The sequence below is a fragment of the Ischnura elegans genome, chromosome 2, assembly GCF_921293095.1.
Source record: "Ischnura elegans chromosome 2, ioIscEleg1.1, whole genome shotgun sequence".
Classification (NCBI taxonomy): domain Eukaryota; kingdom Metazoa; phylum Arthropoda; class Insecta; order Odonata; family Coenagrionidae; genus Ischnura; species Ischnura elegans.
The window spans coordinates 120,974,025-120,981,722 of record NC_060247.1 but is presented as its reverse complement, the minus strand read 5'-3'; the positions used below and the strand labels follow the sequence as shown (position 1 = coordinate 120,981,722).

At 37.5% G+C, this 7,698-nt stretch overlaps 2 non-coding genes across 2 annotated transcripts; one reads left to right on the top strand and one right to left on the bottom strand.

Annotated features, from left to right (window-relative positions):
• The first annotated feature begins 847 nt into the window (after positions 1-847).
• Positions 848-920, top strand: Trnaf-gaa. Its single transcript has one exon. It is a non-coding gene; the product is annotated as a tRNA-Phe (tRNA).
• Positions 921-2,866: 1,946 nt separating this feature from the next.
• On the bottom strand, positions 2,867-2,939 carry Trnaf-gaa. Its single transcript has one exon. It is a non-coding gene; the product is annotated as a tRNA-Phe (tRNA).
• Between the last annotated feature and the right edge of the window lie 4,759 nt (positions 2,940-7,698).

Genomic DNA, 7,698 nt, shown 5'->3' with positions numbered 1-7,698 from the left:
TTGCAAAGCCTTATGATGGTTTTCGGGCCACTGAGTAAGCCATTGCGGTATCCAGGATTTGTGAAATAACTTTCGAGTCATTAAAATTTATATTACATCATCGTAAGCAGAGAAGAAAGTGTTGAACATAGTGAAGTTATCAGCTGACAAGATAGTATGTAGTACATTATATCAACTACATTTCCCAAGGCAATCGTACCGAGGCTTTTGGTACTAGGTGCTCATAGCTCGCCTATGTTGTGCCATGAGGATGTTTTTAACTTTAAGTCTCTTCGTATCTACCATTTTAGCACGGAAAGCCGAAGGTCAGTGGATCAATTCTAGGTCCAGGGGAATTTTGTCATTTTAATTTCACCGTTCGATTTGGTCGTTCACGAGGCAGGATTAAAATTTAACATTGTACTACTGTGTTGCAACAATTTGGAATAGTGTATTATATCCACTCATGCACCCCACTTGCTATCAGCAAACAACCTATCCTCAATAAGCGGCCATTGATTTAAAAGTGAAATTCTTATCTATCGAACAACTGTGCATCCATTCACTGATATAGCTCAGTTGGGAGAGTGTTATACTGAACAAAGCTATTATTTCTATTTTTTCCCCTAATAATTACTAAATCCACTGTGTCGCACTTGAAACAACGCCATTCGGTGTTCACTTCCCCATCCCACTCTAAACCCCTCCCAAAGGTCAACTCTTAATTCGCATGCGATAACTTTGACTGAACCATAATTAGAACTACCCACACATACGCACGTTCAATTACTCTATCTTCGCCGCGTTCATCACTAGCAGCCATTTAAGAAATGAAAGTCTTATCTACCAAGCGTCTTTCCCATCATCGGCCGAAATAGCTCAGTTGGGAGAGCGTTAGACTGAAGATCTAAAGGTCCCTGGTTCAATCCCGGGTTTCGGCATATATTTTTACAAAACTCATGCACGGCCATTCAATGGAATTGGAAGAATCCCCTCCCACGCTTGAACATATTACTTTTGAAAATTAATAACTCGTTCAAATATGGACGAGAATGCTTCATCGAGTTAACACAAGGTTTACCACATGGAATAATATGAGAAAATTAAATTCTGAACAATACTTTTGCGTAATACCCTGCTACCATCTGCATTGAAATCGGAAAATAAAAACTCTGAACAATAATTTTACACAAAACCCTGTGAGCCACCTGTAGGGTGTTTGGCAGGGGACAAACAATCGCCAGCATAAAGCATGCAACAAGATACCCAGATGCTCAGCACTAAGTCATAAAAAATGCATACGCTATTGCCGAAACAGTAGGAGGCCATTCATGCAGGTGATGTCAGGTCCCGCAATGCGCGCATCGCTCAATGCAACCCGAGACCACGTGGCAAATACACTCACATAGAAAGCCCAAATTTCCTAGCGTACAGTAATTAATAAATGGTAATGGAGGCTTCCGCTCAGAGGTGCAGCAGGTACAGCTAGGCTTCTGGGTTATCCTCCACGTCGATTTTATCTTCGTGACGACAGTTTCGCCGACGTTGCATCAGGTTTTCAAAGCAGACTTTCTGGTGCGCCGAAGGCGAATGAAATGAATTGTTACGGTAGCCAATGGCCGCCACTACCAATGTTGTCACAAAAATAATAAAAATAAAAATGACGGATGTTTGCGTGGCTTGTGTAGTGTAATGTTTGCGCGAAGAAGAAGCTGAAGAACTAGATGACTGTTCGAAAATTTGAACAACTAAAACTAGGAAAATAATTAAACACAATAACAGGAACAAATTAAACAACGGCGTAACTATTTTTTAAGTTTTTTTTGACGATTTTGAAGAGTTTTTGGTTTTTAGAGTACAGTCCTTTTCGTTTTCTAAATTTTTTAATTTTTTTGTGTGGATTTTCGGAGTTTTTGAATTATCTCTTTGGTTTTCTAACGTATCTTATTATTTTTTTAAAAGGTTTTTAAATAAAATTCTACAAAAAAAACGAATAGAGGAAGGAAAGACATACGATAGACTCATAGACGAGTGATATATTTAGGCAGTGGATGTGTTGTTGGGAAGTTTTCGTCATAATTCCAAATATTTACAAGAAACGGATTTTGAGTAACTGTAAGACGTGCGCAGGTTTTCAAAGTTTTTTTTTCCGTCTTATGTAAGCCTTGGAATTGGTTAGGAGCGTCCTGATTGGCCGGTGTGCGGAAGAGTTTCTTCCAGGCGTTGGAGATCGAATAGCTGCTCTCCCTGTTGAAATTAGATGTCTCGGTTATTTCGATAGCCTTTAGATTAAGTCGGGGATAGAAATTCTTCTCTCTCTAGCGATGAGTTTAGCCTTCTCGAAGTCCACATTGTACGTTGGTCCTTGCCATGCGTGCTCAGCTATGGCGGATAATCGAAACTCCATTTTTGGAGGCCCTTTGGTGTTCTTTCATTATGCATATCATGGGTCTTGATGTTTCGCCAAACATCAAAAGAGATGGATCGAAACTGTCGTAACGAAAATGAATCGACAGGGAGGACCACCCAGAAGCTCATTTGCGCCCAGTAATTAATGTAGTATCCCTATGCAATTATAAAAAAATTCATTGTACTTTTCACGACTGAGGGCAGGATAAAGTGTTTTTCCAAGGAAAAGTTTGCAAAAAATGATGAGATGAAAAGAAAAAAAGTACCATCGCTTGTTCATTTCTCATTACATTGATTTATGGAATGTCGTCCTATAATAAGTTAGTAAGTAGCCGAATGGTAGAAGAGTAGTAGTTAGACTCAACCAAGACGCGGTGAAGCCCGGAAAATGCAGCATACATTAGTGGTAGATTATTTGCCTATAAAATTATTCTTACATGCAATCATTACAAGTGCACATTTTGGCGAAGAAAAAATTTGCCGAAACCCGGGATTGAACCAGGGACCTTTAGATCTTCAGTCTAACGCTCTCCCAACTGAGCAATTTCGGCCGATGGTAGAGTGGACACTTGGCAGATAAGACTTTCGTTTCTTAAATGCGTACTACTGTTGTTTGGCTGCTAGTGGTGAACGCGGTGAAGATAAAATAATTGCATGCGCGTATATGTGGGAAGTATTTATGGCAGAGTTAAAGTTATCGCATGCAAATTTATAGCTGACCTTTAAGAAGGGTGGGTAGGTGGGGTGAGGGGTTGGGAATGGAGATATGGGTTGCGTGTGCTTCAGGCGAGAGAGCGCAGAATCACTAATCATTAAGAAAGAATAGTAAAATTGGCGATGCATTTGCTCGGTGGATAACAATACAGTTTAAAAAAAAATGATTTTATTAATTAATGCAGCCGAAAACATGAGTAAAAAAGTATTTATGTTAAGAGAAAAGCACGCACTATAATGCCCCGTTCACACTACCATTATTCTCAACCAGCGTAAGTTGACGTCAGAACCAACGTGCGTTCACACTTACAATGGTTAGACACTGGCGACATCTGATGAGTGGTAAAGTAAGTGCAAGTGAAAAATGAGTCTACGAGAGCGAATAACCAGTTGGAAGGAAATAGAGAATGTCCAGGGAAAAGTTCTTGTGTTAATTGCAATGAACTTCAACGTATGTGAATATTATGAGGTGCTTATGAATTAAAAATTGCATTCCAGCGTCGTCAAGTATTGTTTTTTGCTACGTAGAAGGCATGCCATTTCAAATGTGTTAGTCCAACTAATCATTTCATCGATAATGTGGCTTGCATTTTTCTACTGCTCTGTTTAATACGAATTAAAGCGACTATTAGTGATAATTAGGTTGATATCAACAACATATACTACTACTTGCCCTTGATTCGGGTGTGTTGACAAATCATTGATGTAGGTGAATAAAAGAGGACCTAACCTTGAGACTTAAGCCTCAATTGAGGCACACTTGTGGTGATTTGGGATTGAGATACACTTTTCGCTGCATTACAGTCTTAGAAATTATTGTTTTCTGATTTTGACAAAGGACATGATCCAATCTGATGCTACACCGAAAATTAAAACTATTTTACTTCAATTAAATTTTGGACGAATAACTTGCAAAATGTGACCCTGGAAGAAAAATGTCACTGCATTGTTGAAATTAAATTAATGAAATAAGAGAGAGAACGTGTTTTTTGTGATATGTAGTATCACCCGACGTTTCTAAATTTATTTTCTATAGTTATATCTAACTAGCCCTTAGCCTGATATTTTATATTGAAATAGGAGGAACTTTTGTTCAAGGATGAACATAAGTGATCTTTTTCAAACTGGGACAAAGGACTCTTTCCAAAACATTAAGATCATTGTGACCATCGGATTTTTATTAAGGTAGCTTCGCACATTTTACATAATTCTAGCAAAATATTTATAGAGATTATTCAATATGTCCGTGACGATACAATGCGAGCTAATGGCTAACTCACTGCGAACTATATAATATATCGCATAACTTAAATCAGGTTTAAAATTCCATAATACACAACAAATTTCGGAACGAATCTATAACACTTTCCTTAGAATTAATTATGACGAATATAGTTCAACAATAACGGCCGCCTCCTCTTCGAATGCTTTACTTTCTGTTTTCTTTCCACCTATCCCACCTTGTTGCTGCTTCACCTTCTTCTTTTTCTAACCAGCTTTTAACCAACTTGCGTTCACACACGCTTGAACTACCGCCAATCGTGGTCGGCAAACGGTGGTCAGAATCCCAACCACGGTTAACGGTAACTTGCGTTCACACCTCGTTTTGTAACCATGGTCGGGGCTAACCGGCGTAAAAAGAACGTAGTGTGAACGGGGCATAACACATTATAGCAGGAAAAAGTAAAAATTTTAACACGCATCCATAAAATTCCTTAATATAAAATAACCCTTTCCGTCACAAGCTTGCACTTTATTTTACAGTTAATATTAGCTTTATTTTCCCACATATCGATGGTTAAGTTCTAACCACACGTATCTCAACATCTGGCCGGTTTGAGTTAATATTGCTGATGCTGTTAATAAAAAATAAAATTCATGGAAAAAACAACTCTTTGTTTGCTAATGTGTGCTTCTTTTTCAGTTTCATGTATTTTTTGTTTTTAATTTCAACTTAAGTTATATGCAATGAAAAAATTAAATCATTTATTTGCTCTCCTGAAAAGTCGCTATTTTTGAGACACTTGTGGTTGGGTCTTCATAGATTCCAACAGTATTTGCATTGGCGATGAGTAGCCATGAAAAGTTTTGAACTAACAAGCACAGGTGTGGACAGTATAACCTTCTTTACTATCACGATAAATATATTCTGTACCGTTTTAAATATCTATTTCAGTAAAAAAATCTTGAATTACAGTTTATTTCCTGAAACGGTTATTGAGAATACGTTATTTATCTGCGCGGTGGGTGACAGCAAAACTTTGCGGCCGACAAGAGTTTCTTCTATTGTAACATTCCTGTCCCTGTCTTTTGAACTCAGAGGTTATCAGTAATTCTGATATTGAATCCCATTGCGTTTGGAAATTGCAAAACCTTTGAAGCTCCACTGATAACCCGCTCTGGGTCCCAATTTTTTTTCGGCTTCTGTTGTGATGGTGATATTCCCGGGAATTCTCGAAACCAAAAACGGGATATGCATGCCTACATAACCGTGCATCGGTTACGGTGCTAGGATCATTATCATTTTCCGGTACATGTGACGTAAAAAGTAGGAGACTGGACTCTCGTAATCAACACAAGTTCAATTAATGCAGCGTCATATTTGCGATAGTAACAGAGGGCGACTCTACAACTTTGGAAATATAGTAAGCGATACGATAAAGTATTTAAATTAATAAATTAATAATAATAAATTATTAATTAATAAATTAATAATTGACGAATGGTAGGTATTTTCCATTTAAAGTTGATTTATAAGGGACAACGATGAATGGAGTAACATGCGATAAATTTAAAAACATCTGTTTGGCTCAAAAAGAAATTTTAATAAATTACTTTATCTCTACTACGTTTAATTATTCGACTCAGTAAATGACTGTTTTAGTTGAACATACTCGATAACGAAGTTTTGAGTTTAGTCTGTTTATTAATTTATTAAGTCGATTCACAGACAGCATTTCTGCCATTTTAAAGTGAAACGGTAACAATGGAAATAAATAAACATCTTTAAATATAAACAACAGCAAAAACATAGGAGAGAAGATTACAAACATACAAATAAGGTGGAGCTTAGTTATTTATTGTTACATGGGGCGCAGCTAGGTAAATGAAGGAGTCAGATGAGAGCAAGAAAGCATCGACATTATCTCTAAGAGATTTAAGGAGTAAGGAGTGGCGGTAGTACAGGGAACGTTTAGTTAGAGAAAGTCTTGGGATGGTTAAGTGGGAAAAAGAATGGGAGCGACACATGAGATTGGATGAGAATCGGCTTGACTCCCTCCTCCCACCCTAAACACATCACGTAATTAAGGGATGACCTCTTGTACTCGTTCCTTCGAAGAGAGAATCGCGAAAATTGTTTCAATGAGCTCGCGTTTAAATCTCTGATGAGTCTATGATCCACATGACGAATTGAGTCCCAGTGCTATGACTTATACTTGGTACGCAAGGAAAGAATTTTTCAGATTGCTCTTTAATTCATCAAAAACGGCTCCTTTTAAAATGAAAACTTTCCGTTCGTTTTTAAAGAAATTCCGCGGTATTCAGAAAAAACTTATCAGTTACAACTCTATGGTCACTTATACTTGCATGCAATACGACTAGGTACATGGACATTAACAAAGGAAAGTTATTCAGGAGAATCAATATTCGAATTGAGAATATAATAAATTAATTTAAAGTAATTTTTTTCTCTTTGATTGGAAAGATTAGGATTTTCCAAGGGAAGATAGGATGAAATCAGTTGGCATGTCGCGGGAATGGAGAACTCTCTATTTTAAAATCCTGACAAAGAAACTTGTTAGACTGTTAAGAGTAGTAAGGTTAGTTGGGGCAGATTTGGATCGAGCATGTAAAAGCAGTATGAAGTGATTGTCAGAATAAATATTGAAAAGAACGATCTTGGGGCTGAGAGATTTCCGTGAAGCGGTAAAGAAAACCTAAAATTGACATTTCTTAATTTTTAATCAACTGGATATGGTCGGTAAAGTTAAGTTTGTTTTCTGTTAGAATTCCTAGATCTTTCACCGTCAGGTCACAATTGACCGGATAAGAATTGATTGAGTTGTTTAATATAAGTGGTTGTTTTTTAAGCGATATTGAGATAGTACTGCATTTAAATGAATTTAAGTTAAGTTTCCAGGCATTGCACCATTTAATGGTATTGTCTAAGGCATTTTGAACTTCATAGCAGTCAGACGATCCCTGACTTCATTTGACGATTTTACAATCGTCAACGTAAGGAAGGGTTTGCGCTTGGGAGGTAGGCACTAGGGAGGCAACATTATTAACATAGGGGTTGAATAAATTTGGTCCCAAAACTCTACACTCAAGAACTCCATAAGTTACTGCAGACCAGTGGGAAGAGATGCCTGAAAGAATGATGACTTGCGTTCTATTACTAAGAAAGGATTTGTAGTTGTTCCCGAGCAGAGTATTCTTCACAACCATGAAGTCCCCAAAAGAAAGACGAAAAAGAAAGGAAAAAATGGAAATTCTTTGCCGGTCCTGGGGCTACTAAGACCACATAGTCAAGCAAGCTACTGAAATCAGATCGGAGGAGAAAAGCATTAATATTGGTTCGAGATGAATACGAGA